At 44.6% G+C, this 13,976-nt stretch overlaps 1 pseudogene; it reads left to right on the top strand.

The window, feature by feature from the left end:
- The first annotated feature begins 12,075 nt into the window (after positions 1 to 12,075).
- On the top strand, positions 12,076 to 12,729 carry LOC148149763 (mitotic spindle assembly checkpoint protein MAD2A pseudogene; annotated as a pseudogene).
- Positions 12,730 to 13,976: the final 1,247 nt, after the last annotated feature.

Consider the following 13,976-nt stretch of genomic DNA (forward strand, 5'->3'; position numbering starts at 1 on the left):
TGAGTCAGGAATTGAACCCGGGTCTCTGGCGCTGTGAGGCAGCAGTGCTAACCACTGTGCCACCGTGCCGCCCACAAACTTTAGCACCTGGGCACCTGAGATAACTTTTCTCATTTGCTCTTCAGGTCTTCATGGTTTGCAGCAAAACATGCATTTTATGAACAGCGCATTGCAGTTCTTTTGTGACTAATAATGAACATGTGGTCTCATAAGTTTAAATCAAAAGAAAATAAACATTCATTCACACAACATCTTTAAATATAAGCAGAGTCCCTCAAACACAGAAATGTATAGACATAAGAAAATCTGAATTTTAGAATTAAGTCAGGCTCTAAGGCTATTAATGAAATTAGTGGAAGCAAAAAAACAAAAGCATATTTGAATCAGTCCTTTCTATTAAGCAGCATTCCAAGCTTGGATGGATATGCTTGTGGTTCTTTGGAGATGAAAGGAAGTTGGGTATCTCTCTGTTTCCAAACAAAGTTGTTGCTCAGTTTCAGTAGTGATTAATTGTTATAAGTGAAGGCAAATAATCTGTTCTCCCAAAGCCAAGGTTGACTGTTTCTGTGTTTGAGGGACTGTGTTTACATTTCAAGATATTGTGTGAATAAATGTTTATTTTCTGCTGATTTAAACTTATAAGACAGTCTGTCCCGTGCCCACTGTTAAAGTTGCAAAAGAATTGCAAAGCACTTCCTGTAAAATGTACATTTTGTTACAAACAATGAAGAGTTGAAAAGCAAATGAAAACAGTTATGTTCGGTAGGGTTCCTTTCTTCTTGGAGCAGGATGGTCCATTTTCTGTCCTATTGGTCTTCAGACTGATTTGTCATTGTGGTTCTTTGAGTAATGACTTGTTATTTGAAGTTGATTTCAATTGATTACATAATTGCTACTTCTGTTGCCTACACGACTGATTTGAAACTGTTGCAACTAAATGGGGTGTGAGTGGTGGCTGTTCTCATCTCTGTTAAGTTTCAAATTCACAAAAATTAAACCTGGAGTACCATTGAATTTGGATTTCAGTAACTAATCAGAAAGTTTGAACTCACAAAGTGGCCTGATATTTTGAATTTCTTTTCAATGGAACGTCTTCCACCTATGGATGTTTCAATTTTAATGACTTTCCAGAAGCACAGACAGAGATAAATTAATCCTTGATCATCTAGAAATCACAAAAGCACCTGACTTTCGGTGACCTTAGTTGCAACATATTGTCCACTTTTTTAAAGGAAAAAACAATTTCAGAGTTCATTTGAAAGTTATGAATATGATTTATCTTTACTGGGTGTGACACTACAGGTATCTCCTTACATCTAGTGGAGATTCACTAGTCTTCTCTACCTAGGCATTCTTCTTAAATGGGTAAAATGTTTTTATGTTGCCGTGTATAGATGGTACAGGAACTATAGAAGGTGAGGCAAGAGAAGAGAGAGAGTGGTGTTTTTGATCAGGGAAAACATCACAGCTGTACTTAGATTCTGGGGATCATTCACTGAAGCTATATGGTTAGAACTTTGAAAGAAGGGGTGATCATATTGATGGAATTGCTCTCTCCGCCCCCCGCCCCCCCCCCCCCCCCCCCCCCCCCCCCCCCCCAATAGTCAGTGGGAAATTGTGGTGCAAATATGTAGGAAGATTGCAGGCATCTATAAGAATAATAGGGTTGTAATAGAAGGAGATTTTAAATTGTTAAGCATAAGAGCTTGGATGTGAAAGAATTTGTTAAGTGTGTTCAAGAAAACTTTATCAATCAATATGTATATGTACCTACTACAGACGGAGCAAAACTCAGCCTATTGGGAAATAAGACAAGGCAAGTGACTGAGGTATTAGTGGAGGATCACTTTGAGACCAGTGACCATATTCTATTAGTTTTAAAATAGTTCCGTAAAAGGATAAGCCTTGCATAAAAGTTAAAGTTCTATATTGGAGCTAGATCAATTTTGCTGGAAGTTGCAAAAATTGATTGGGGTAGGTCATTCACAAGTAAAGGGACAACTGGCAAGTCAAAAGCTTTCAAAAGTGAAATAATAAATGTTCAGGGACATTATGTTCCTGTTAGAGTGAAGTGCAAGGCTGGTAGGAATAGGGAACACTGGATGACTAGAGATATTGAGGGTCTGGTCAAGAAAAAGAAGGAAGCATGTCAGATATAGATAGCTGGGACCACATGAGATCCAGGGAGAGCTAACCAATTGGATACAAAATGGCTTGATGTAGGAGACAGAGGTAGAGGGTTGTTTTTCAGACTGGAGGCCTGTGATCAGTGGTGTTCCACAAGGATTAGTGCTAACTCCACTCTATTTGTTATCCATATAAACAATTTGGATGGGAGTAAAGGAAGCATAGTGAGTAAGTTTGCAGATGACTCCAAAATTTGTGGTAAAGTGGACAGTGAAGAAAGTTATCTAAGAGTACAACGGGATCTTGATCAACTGGGCCAATGGACAAAGGAATGGCAGATGGAGTTTAATTTAGATAAATGTAAGGTGCTGCATTTGGTAAGAAAAACCAGAGCAGGACATACATAGGTAATGGTGGGCCCCTAGTACGTGTTGTCAAACAGAGAACCGAGCTCAGGTACATAGTTCCTTGAAAATGGCGTAATGGGTAGGCAGGGTGGTGATGTTTGATACACTTGCCTTCATCAGTCAGAGTATTGAGTAAAAAATTTGGGTTGTCATTTTGTGGCTATACAAGACATTAATGAGGCCACTTTTGGAGTACTGTATTCAGTTCTGGTAGCCCTGCTATGGGAAGGATTTTATTAAATTGGAAAGGGTGCATAAAAGATTTACCAAGATGTTACTGGAACTGAAGGGTTTGAGTTACAAGAAGAGGTTGGATAAGCTGGAATGAAAGAGGTTAATGGGTGACCTTACACAAGTTTATAAAATCATGAGAGGCATAGATCAGGTGAATAGTGAAGGCTACGGGAAGTTCAGGGTAATGCTTGCATGCGGACAGGGGGTATTCTGTAAAGCAGTCACCCATTGGAGAAACCATATGCAGATTGAATGACTGTTTTACAGAATATATACAGTCTGTGTGCAGATTTGACCCCAAACTCCCTGTAACTGATCATTTTAACATAGCGTCCTGCTCGCATGCCCTCTTGTCTGTTCTTGACATGCTGCATGGCTACAGCGTATACTGGAGGAGCAACACCTCATCTTCAGACTAGGCACCTTACAGCCTTCTGGACTTAACATTGAGTTCAATACCTTCAAATTGTGAACCAACTCCCATTTCCAACCTTTCTTTTAGCTTTAGTTGCAACCTTCTCCCATTTACCTTTCTTTTAGCTTGACTTTGCATTTTCTGTCACCATGTCCTTCCCCTGACCCCAGTGGGATTACCTGTGTTTCAAGTCTGGCAGTTAGACACAACATTGCTCTATCATTCTCACACTCTCATCACTTATTCTGAACTATTAAAGTCTTTTCTCCACTAGCATTTCACACTCACACATCAGGCCAGCTCCCCACCACCACAAGTTACAGCACAAATGCTGCGGCCATCACACTTCACCGACTCGGACGAAGAGTTATCTGGATTCGAAACATTAGCTTGTTCTTTTTCCGTGAATGGTGTCTGACCTGCTGTCATCTTCAGCATTTGTTGTTTTCAGAGATAATGCAGTTGACTGGAACACACAGCTATACTTGCTCCACATAAAATTAAAAGGAATATATTCAATTTATGTATGTAAACAAAATGTATATGAATTGGTTTAATATCAATGACAATTATTGTCAAATGTATTTACGCAAGAAAAAGTACATTCCCTGTCTTTTAAAGAAATGTGAAAAAATCAATAAGGGAAAGTAAGATTTTTAAAGCCCAATTACATAAACTAATCTAAGGATACAAAATGAGGAAAGTGACTCTGTAAAGCTGAGTTTATGTTTTGTAAGAGTTTCCAGAATAGTCAGAGGAACAGAAAATAAATGATTGCATCTATACAGTGTTTTTAAAATTCTGATTTATACCTTTGTTTCTCAGTAGATTATATTTTCTGATGGTGGATGAAATGGTTACAAATTTCATTTCACTCCTCAAGCAGGTTGAAACACTCAGGCTTCAAGGCTGACTGTAAATGCCACAGTGAACTCTACATCTAACAGTGCAATGATTTGTTTCATATTGCCTTCAGGCATCAGTGTCTCTGGAGTGATTTACAGATTTAACATCTGTGGGTGAACATCAGACCTTCTGGGGCATCAAGTACTTTCCTTGATTCCATGCATACCTTTAACCTCCACTTTCCTCTCTCAATCTAACAACAATTTGTATCTTCCTCTTTCCTTTTAAGCCCCTCATTGAAATCCCAAACCATCATGCTAGGACCAAGTGAGGAGTTGACTCCTGTATTCTCCCATTCCTTTTTGACCGTAATAGAGGTTTTACAAAATATTTCAGAAAGAATGTGCGAGATCTGTAAATATCTCACCATTTATGTATCAAAGTTGCAAAAGAATTACTTCAGAATAAGGTGGTGAGAAAAAGCCAGAGAACTATAGATCAGTGAGCCTAATGTCAGTGGGTGAGCAAGTTGTTGGAGGGAATCCTGAGGAACAGGATTTACATGCATTTGGAAAGGCAAAGACTGATTGGGGATAGTCATGTCTTTGTGCATGGAAAATCATGTCATGAACCTGATTGAGTTTTTTGAAGAAGTAACAAAGATGATTGATGAGGGCAGAGCAGTGGACATGCTTGACAGAAGAACCTTGATTATCCGAACGAGATGGGCAGGCACTATTTCATTTGAATAATTAATTATTTGGATAATCGATTTTAGCCTAAACAGGGGAAGCCATACTGATCTAATGCTGTGCTCTACCAGAGAATTTGTTTCGATCTATAATTTTAATGAGTTTGCCATTAAGATTAGATTACATTACAGTGTGGAAACAGGCCCTTTGGCCCAACAAGTCCACACCGACCTGCCAAAGCGCAAGCCACCCATACCCCTACATTTTACCCCTTTCCTAACACTACGGGCAATTTAGCATGGCCAATTCACCTGACCTGCACATCTTTGGACTGTGGGAGGAAACCGGAGCACCCGGAGGAAACCCACGCAGACACGGGGAGAACGTGCAAACTTCACACAGTCAGTCGCCTGAGGCGGGAATTGAACCCGGGTCTCTGGCGCTGTGAGGCAGCAGTGCTAACCACTGTGCCACCGTGCCGCCCTTTAAACAAACTAATCTTGGCAGTGTGCAAATTACAGGTTAAAATGAGAAGAACTAAACCCTTACATTGAAATCCCAGCATTAAACAAGATCCCGAACAGTTTTTGGGAACTCACTCTCACGATGGAAAGACGGAAGCCCCACCTCGCGCACGCGTTTATGTTCTCGACCATTTTTTAAAAATGAATGGCCCGGTAAAGTGCCAGGAATACAATAAAACATTTACTTTTGGAAAGAGTTGTGTAACAACTCTTACCTAAAAAAATTCAGTCACTGATATTTGAGTTGCTTGTGTTTCTTTGTTTTTGCCAGCGATTTCACATCTTCTTCAGTACAGGTAAATCAAATACACTTTACCTCTTTGATGTAACATTTTTGCAGGACCTGGAAATCTTCTTCGGATAAATTGATACACTGATGATCGAGATACGGATAATCAAGGTTTCTCTGTACACCATGTTGAATTTTACAAAACAAAAGATGACCATTCTGCCCTTCATATTTGTGTCAGCTCGCAGCCCATATTTATATATGAATAATCACTCCATATATCTTTAAATTTAGCATTCTTAAATGCAGTTGTATCACTATGATTTCTAACATGATAACACCTGTCATTTACACAAAAGCAGAAGGTGGTAGCAAAACTCAGCAGGTCTGGCAGCATCTATGAAGAGAAATAAAGAATTAAGGTTTTGCATCAGTGACCTTCCTTAGAACTGAGATCACAAAACGTTAACTCTGATTTCTCTTCACAAAGGCTGCCAGACCTGCTAAGCTTTTCCAGCAACTTTTGTTTCAGTTTCTGATTTACAGCATCCACAGTTCTTTTGGCTTTTATTTTGCACCTATCACTTATCCTTCCTTCCATATCATTAATCTTGTATTTATATCTGTATAAGTGTATATCTGAGATCTGCGCTTTCCAATTAAACAAAAACTAAGGAATTTGCTTATCATGGAGGAAGGACCACACTGTTCCCTCTACCATTCCATTCTCTCAATTGGTTTTGCATAATCTCAGAGGCAAGCTGTATCCAAGATATCAGGCAACTTGGCAGTTGCATTGGTTGGCCAATACAGGGTGTTTCTCTGCTTTTGCACTTTGCCAGTCCACAGAGTGTTAGCAATTTGCAATATCTCCATAATGTTGCCTTCCATTCTGCTATGGATTTTGTTTCACTTTTAACATTTTTTACTGTGACGCTGAGCTTAACAGGGTTCATCCTAAGCAAAGGACTTGGAGTGAGAGGTTGTAAATACAGAGACAACTACTAAGTAGAGCCAAGCTCCTTCTCACTGATGTGTTACCTCTCATTTGGTACAAGACGGGCATAAATATTGTTCGTAGCAATACTTATAATGGGAATGAATTTTCAAAGGGACTCTTTCAATTGCCTACCTTAATTTTGACAGAAGATCCAGCTAAGTCATAGAGTCACAGAATCATAGAGATATACAGCATGGAAACAGACGCTTTGGTCCAACTAGTCTATGCCGACTAGATATCCTAACCTAATCTAGTCCCATTTGCAGTGATTCAAGAGCAATGGGCAATAGGTTGTAACTCAGTTAGCAAAGCCAATATGCTTTGAATTCCCAAAAGAAGTTTTCTTTGGAATTTCCTCTCTAAATTTCTTGCCTTGATACCTCTCTTTCCTCTTTTAAAACATTTAGACAAACTTACTTCTTTAGCCAAGTATTTCACCAGTTGCCTTATACCTATACGATGGCTCAGTGTCAAATTTGATTTAATAATGCACCTGTGAAGCATTTTGGGACATTTTACAATATTAAAAGTGCAGTTCAAATTCAAGTTGTTTTTCTTATTATAGGTTTGAATGACAAAAGATTTATTTTTATTTGTGTGTTTTCTTTTTATTTCCCTTCCTTTGCCCTTCCTTTCCTGGATATGGTGACTTATTATGGGGCAGAGTTTCCACAAGCATGGCCAGCACTCAAGCAGTCTGCCGAAGTACCCACCCTGCATGCGTGAACTAGGATAGTTAGTGTTGATAAATGGCAGTACTTAATAACATGTTTAATTTGGAAATTTTGATGCCTGGGATGTAAAATTCGATAATGTCAATCCAGAGATATTCCATAAATGTCTAATGCCATCATCTCAGCTTCCCAGATAAGTACAAAGGACCAACAACAACTATTTTTTCATACATACATTTTTAAAAATCCTTTTAAATTGTTGTGTTTGTTAACTCTTATGTTGTTTCTGTTGCTGATGGTGACCGATCAAACTCAGTGTATTACACAGTGTTGACTTGCTGATTAAGTGTGATTTCACACATTGGGGTGATCTTCTGTAGGTTACCTTGTAATTTTTTTATCCTAATTTGTGGTGTAGGAGTGAATGAATGAATAATCTATTGGCACATATATCTTGAAAATGCAGTACAAAAATTGTTTTGTTGTCACAATCTGGCACCATTTTGAGTTACAATAAGGATAAAAAGAAATTACATAAATAGGAGTTCATCTTCTGTTCAAATTGAGGTCTCAAGCATGACATCAGACTTCTGCGAGGTCTCTGTCAGGTGTTCTGGTCTTCAAGGATACCTGCTCTGGGAACAGTGAACAACTATGCTGATGCCCCAGGAGATCTCAGGTGCAGTTACATAGTTCTTGAAAGTGATGTCACGGGAAGACAGGATAATGAAGAAGGCATTTAGCATGCAAGCCTTCATCAGTCAGAGCATGTGTACAGGATTCAGGGCATCATGTTAGAGCTGTGCAAGAAATTGGTAAAGCTACATTTGGAATACTGCGTACAATTCTGATCAACCTGCTATCGGAAGTTTGATATTAGGCTGGAAAGCACCGCAAAAAAGATTTCCAGGAATGTTACTGAAACTGTAAAGTTTGAGTTACAAGGAGAGGCTGGATAGTCTGAGACTTTTTTTCCCTGCAGTATAGAAGGCTGAGGGATTATCTTATTGAGTATTATGAACAGCATTGATAAGGTGAGTTGTCAGGGTTTTTTCCCCAGAGCAAGTGAGTGCAAAACTAAAGAGCACATGTTTACAGTGAGAGGGGAAAGAGAGGCAAGTTTTTCATATGATGGTGATGCATGTATGTAATGAGTTACCAGAGGAATTGGTAGAGGCAAGTACAATTACAACATATAAAAGACATTTGGACAGCTACGTGGATGGAAAAGGTTTAGAGGGATGTTGAACCAAATGCAGGCAAATAGGATGACTTCAGTTTGGGAACTGGATTGGCATGGACAAGTTGGGATGAAAGGTTTGTTTCTGTTCTGTGAGAGTCCGTGAGCCAGATAGCTTTTTAATGGCAATCAGCAGGATAATGATCAGCATGGTCACTAATAGGTTAGTTTTTTTGTTAACTCCAGATTTTTATTGAATTCGTGGTGGAAGTTGAGCCCGTATCCCCAGGCTAGTCTGGATCTCTGGATTAGTAATTCAGTTTTCAATACATCACTGCTTCCCACATTCCTACGGTTTACTCGTTATAAAGCATGACAAGGAAGAGTAATTTATAGTTCAAAACTCAAAATGTAACTTCAATGAGTTATGTTTCCAAATGAAAGCTTAAGATGTCAATCATGCTGGAATCCTTTTGATGTGTCACATTCCTAGAGGAGCCTTGCCTTTTAATGATACTGTAATCAGTCCTAGAGATAAAGGAGCTCTGAGACAAGTACCTCTCATTTGAAAAAGACTTTCAAAGTTAGTTTAAAGATTTGAAAGCAAAATAACTTCTTTAAAACAATTGTTCTTAAAATCAATAATAATAAAATTACCCATTGTGACAGCTTGTTTCTAAAATATTCTCAATTTTCTGGTCTATTGCTAATTCTTGCTGTATTGTGCACATTTGTTTTCATTTTGATGGGACCCTCAATTTCCTTAGACAGCTATATTTTTAGATTTAGATTATCCTTATCAAATGCCATCTGCTGTAGTTTGACATATGCTTCAGCCCCTTGAGCTTGATCATAGTTGAAGTGGATTTTAATTACACTCACTTGCTTTCGTTCCATTTCTCTGAATATCTCTAGCTAGCAATAGGCTATTCATCTCAGATTTAAATTTAGCTGAGCGAGCACCTACTGATTTTTGTCAAAGAGAGCACCACACTTGTACCATAAACATCATTTCTACATTTGAAATGGTATCACTTTCTGTTGAAGTATCAATGTATCAATGTTTACGAGAATTACAACGTTTAAGACGACATTAATAAATGCTCAAAATGAGAATATAATCAGCAAAAGAATTTCAGGACAAATAGGTGTGAAGTGTTGCATTTTTGATCGAAAAATAAATAGGTTACAAATTATTTGAAAATGCTGTGAAAGAGCAGAAGGGTATAAACATATAAGTTGTTTACCAGGTAGTCCAAAAATTACATATTGCTGGTGTAGTGAGTGAAACAAAGTTGGCCAGGTGGATCTCGTTGAGTATGCGATCCCTGATTTGGGTCGTTCACCTGGGCAAATCAAGGAAGTCCGGCTGACATATTTCAGGAGTTCTAAAAAAAAGAAAAAAAAAATTCAGGAGTTCTAACCGGAAGGTGGGTAGGGGCGGGCTGCCTTAGAGTGGTCGGAAGGTGGGAGGGGTGGAGGCTTGCTGGGTCTGTATTGTCTGCACTTTTGTATGTAACAGTACTGTCTAATGTACAACTGTCATTGCTGTTGTCTCTTTATATCTTTGTGAAACTGGGATTTGAGGTTTGTCCTCATGTCCCTGTAAACTGTTTGTTTGAATGGTAGGGTTTGGGGCCTGGCTTTGCTGCTCCTCTCCCTTGTAAAATTGCTGTCTCTTGTATGCAGCTGTAAATGTAACTGTTTGTTGTAAACTGTTTTTATAATTTGTTTAATAAAATATATATTCAGGAGTTCTAGGTCCAGGCAGCGGGCCGTGGAGGGGAGGGACTCTCCTGCAGCACGCCGGCGGGAGTGAGTGACTGAGTTCACGTGCTGGGACTCTCCTCCTTAAGGGGCACTGCCCCTGAGCGACTGACGAACGAAAGAAGAAAGAAGAAGCCTTTTTGGTCTGGCTCCTGCCTTTGGAGCTGCAGCCTAGACCTCGCCACTGCTGGTCTCTAGGGCCCTGCCCGGACCTGCCATGGCTGTTGCTGCTTGGGGCCTGCCTCGCTACAGCCTGGGACTTGCCTTGGGGCCCCTTGCGGGACCTCCACCGCTGCTGCTGTCGTCTGAGGCCTGCCTCCGCCACCGCTGCCTGGGACTCGCCTTGGGGCTGCCTGGGATTTGACTTGCCTTGGGGACCCGCCCCAACAGGTCTGCCCCCACCGCCGTGACTGAGGGCCAACCTAGGACTCGCCCGAGGCCTGCCTCCACTGCTGTTGTCGCCTGAGGCCTGCCTCCTCCACTGCTGCCTGGGACTCGCCTTGGCCCTACCTACAACCCCCACCACCACTGCTGCTGCCGGAGGCCCACCTCTGCCGCTGCTGCCTGGGGCCTGCCAACGTCCAGCAGCAGAGTATGGCGAGCCCGAAGGTCGCGGGGCCCAGCCGCACCTACGCCGGGGTAGCCGCTGCCTTGGGCTCGGCTGTCCCAACCCCGGCTGCGACGTCAACCCCCTTCAGGCACCTCACCAAACGCCTGGGGGTAAAGGCCTATCCCCACCCCAACATGACCATCGAGGCCTGCAGCAAGGCCATGGCTAGTGTGGTCGGCCCACTGGCCATCGTCGCTGCGGCCCGCATGTACAGGAAGGCCGTCTTCTTCCTGAAGACCGAGCAGGCGGTCCACCTGGCCGTGGAGAGGGGGCTCGCTGTGGGCGGGACACATTTGCCCGTCGACCCTCTGGAAGTTACGGCCCAGAGGGTTGTGATCTCCAATGTCCCGCCCTTCATTGCCAGCGAGCTCCTTCTCCCCCACCTCAACACACTGGGGGAAATCCGGTCGGGTGTCCAGCCGCTCCTGCTCGGTCTGAAGGACCCTGCCCTCCGACACATTTACTCCTTCCGGCGCCAGGTGTTCATTTGCCTGGCCCGGGAGGAGGTCACAGAGGGCTCATTCACTGTCCTCCATGAGGACGCGGCCTATCGCGCCTTCTGGACGGCGGACGGCATGCGGTGCCACCTGTGCCGCGAGGTGGGGCACATAAGAAAAAACTGCCCCACCCAGAAGGATGCCCAGCCCGTACCAATGGCTGACGGTGGTGCCGCCGCACACACTCCCCCTCCCTCGAAGCCAACACCATCAGCTCCGGCACCGAAGCCGGAGGCTTCCAACACTTCAGCCTCTGGCAGGGAGGGGGGTGAGCGTCCGGCCGGCCAGAAGGCGCAGAAAAAGAAGCGGCACGTTAAGCCTGCCCACGGGGAGACCACCCTATCCCCTTCCCCGACACCGAGCCCACGTCCTGCCCTGCCCCGGCACGACAATGCCCCTGCGGCCGTGCCAGCGTTGCCCCGGCGCGGGAACCCTGACACTCAAACCCCCGAACCTGTACCTGACCCTGACCCCACTGACACCACACCCACTCCCCACCCCGATGGAGAAACCCCTCTGGCTTTAACACCTGGCCCGGGGGCGCCCGAGTCCTGCCCAACCCAGCCCAGCCACGCCCTGGCACTAACCTGGGGGGAACCACCACTGGCCCACCTCCTGCAGCGACCCTGTCTCTGGGCCCCGGAGAGGGAACCGGGCCCCTGCCCTGCCCACCCCACCCCACCCCACCCCACCCCACCCTCCCTCACCTGATAAACCCAGGGCGGGGCAGGAAGTGACACGGCTGGCCCTCCCCACCCTGGCCACGCCCCCTGTCTTCCCCCAGCCATTCGTATTCCTGGAAAGGCTGGGGGGTGGGACCCCGGGCCCCATGACCACTGAGGCGGGCGGGGAGGGGAAGGCCCATAAATCCCCCCCGGTTGTAACCATTTTGTTCAAAGGCTGGTGGTGGTCATCAACAGCATTGAAACTAATGAGGTGCTGGAAAGATGGCAGTTTGACATTGAGTGTGACAAAACCATGACTGATAACAGCCAACCGAGGGAGAAATCTGAGAAAGCAATTCAAGATGAAATTCGGTCTGTCATTAGACAGATAACTGCTACGGTGACATTCTTGCCTTTACTTGACACTGCCTGTTCTTTTGATCTTCTAGTATACACAGACAAAGACCTGGAAGTACCAGAAAAGTGGGAAGAATCAGGGCCGCAGTTCATTAACAACTCTGAAGAAGTTCGCCTGAGATCTTTTACTACGACCATACACAAAGTAAATAGTATGGTTGCATACAAAAAAATTGATTCTTTTTAAAAGGCAACATATGTATAGCGCGGTTAGACTTGTATATAAACTCTGCTTGTACAAATTTGTTTCACTGTTAGCTTACGGACACTGAAGACTAACACAATGTTCATAGTATATTTGTCTGTATTGTCTACTTATTATTGAACTGAAGAATCCCTTTTTAAATTTTGCTTTTCCTGATGTATAATTCAAAAAACATTTCAACGCATTGTTGAGATTTTAGTATTTGCAGTATTAGTTTAAATTTACAGACTGTAAACCTGATTGTTTGTTTGGTTTTTTATTGTGAATAAAATCACTGACTAAATAAAAAAAAAAAAAAAAAAAAAAAAAAAATAAATCCCCCCCGGTTCGGGGCGCAGTTCGTCGCCCGGATCCGACTTTTGTACGCCGCCGCAGAGTGTCTGGTTAAAGTTAACGGGTCCCTGACGGCGCCCCTTCGCTTCGGGAGAGGAGTGCGTCAAGGCTGCCCCCTGTCCGGCCAGCTGTATTCCCTGTGCGTGGAGCCTTTCCTGCGCCTCTTGCGGAGGAGGTTGTCGGGGCTGGTTCTGCGCGGCGCGGGCACGGGGGTGGTCCTCTCGGCCTACGCCGACGACGTGCTCCTCACTTTCACCGACCCGGCTGACCTGGGGAGGATGCGCGAGTGCCAGGCCGTGTACTCGGCGGCGTCTTCCGCCAGGATCAACTGGGCCAAATGTTCCGGACTACTGGTCGGCCCGTGGCGGGTGGACTCTCTGCCGGAGGAGTTACGGGGGTTCAGCTGGAGTACCACCCATCTCCTCTACCTGGGGGTCTACCTCAGCCCGGCTGAGGAATCCTGGCCGGCCAACTGGCAGGAGCTGGAGGCCAAAGTCTCGGCTCGCCTAGGCCGCTGGACAGGACTGCTCCGAGTGCTATCTTACAGGAGTCGAGTGCTGGTCATAAACCAGCTGGTGGCCGCCATGCTGTGGTACCGGCTGGTCACTTTGGTCCCTCCTCTTGGCTTTGTCGCTGGCATCCAGAGAACGTTGGTCGATTTCTTCTGGGACAAAAAGATGCACTGGGTCGCCGCGCAGGCTCTGAGTCTCCCTATTGAGGAGGGCGGTCAGTCGCTGGTGTGCGCCCGCACTCAGGTCGCGACGTTCCGCCTTCAGACCTTGCGGCGATACCTTTACGTCGAGCCTCCTCCTAGATGGTGCGCCCTGGCGACGTATTTTTTCCGCCAGGTGCGTAACCTCAACTACGACACGCAGCTCCTGTTCGTCGACCGTGACGGTTTGCAGGTCGCCCTCAGGACGCTGCCTGTCTTTTACCAGGACCTGATCACTGTCTGGAACATGGTCGAATCGCGTCGCGCCTACCCTCCGGCTGGAGTAGCGGCTGTCGTCAGGGAGCCGTTGCTCAGGAATCCGCACCTCCGTACTCGCGGGTTCGAGTGGCTGTCGGAGGAGAGGGCCGCGGCGGCGAGGGTGACCAGGGTCGGGGACGTGCTGGGTGCCGGGGGCCTGGGCTGGACGCTGCCGCAGGACATA

This window comes from Chiloscyllium plagiosum, unplaced genomic scaffold, assembly GCF_037043375.1.
Source record: "Chiloscyllium plagiosum isolate Xiang-an unplaced genomic scaffold, Cpla_swu_hap1 HiC_scaffold_6, whole genome shotgun sequence".
In the NCBI taxonomy this organism is placed as follows: Eukaryota; Metazoa; Chordata; class Chondrichthyes; order Orectolobiformes; family Hemiscylliidae; genus Chiloscyllium; species Chiloscyllium plagiosum.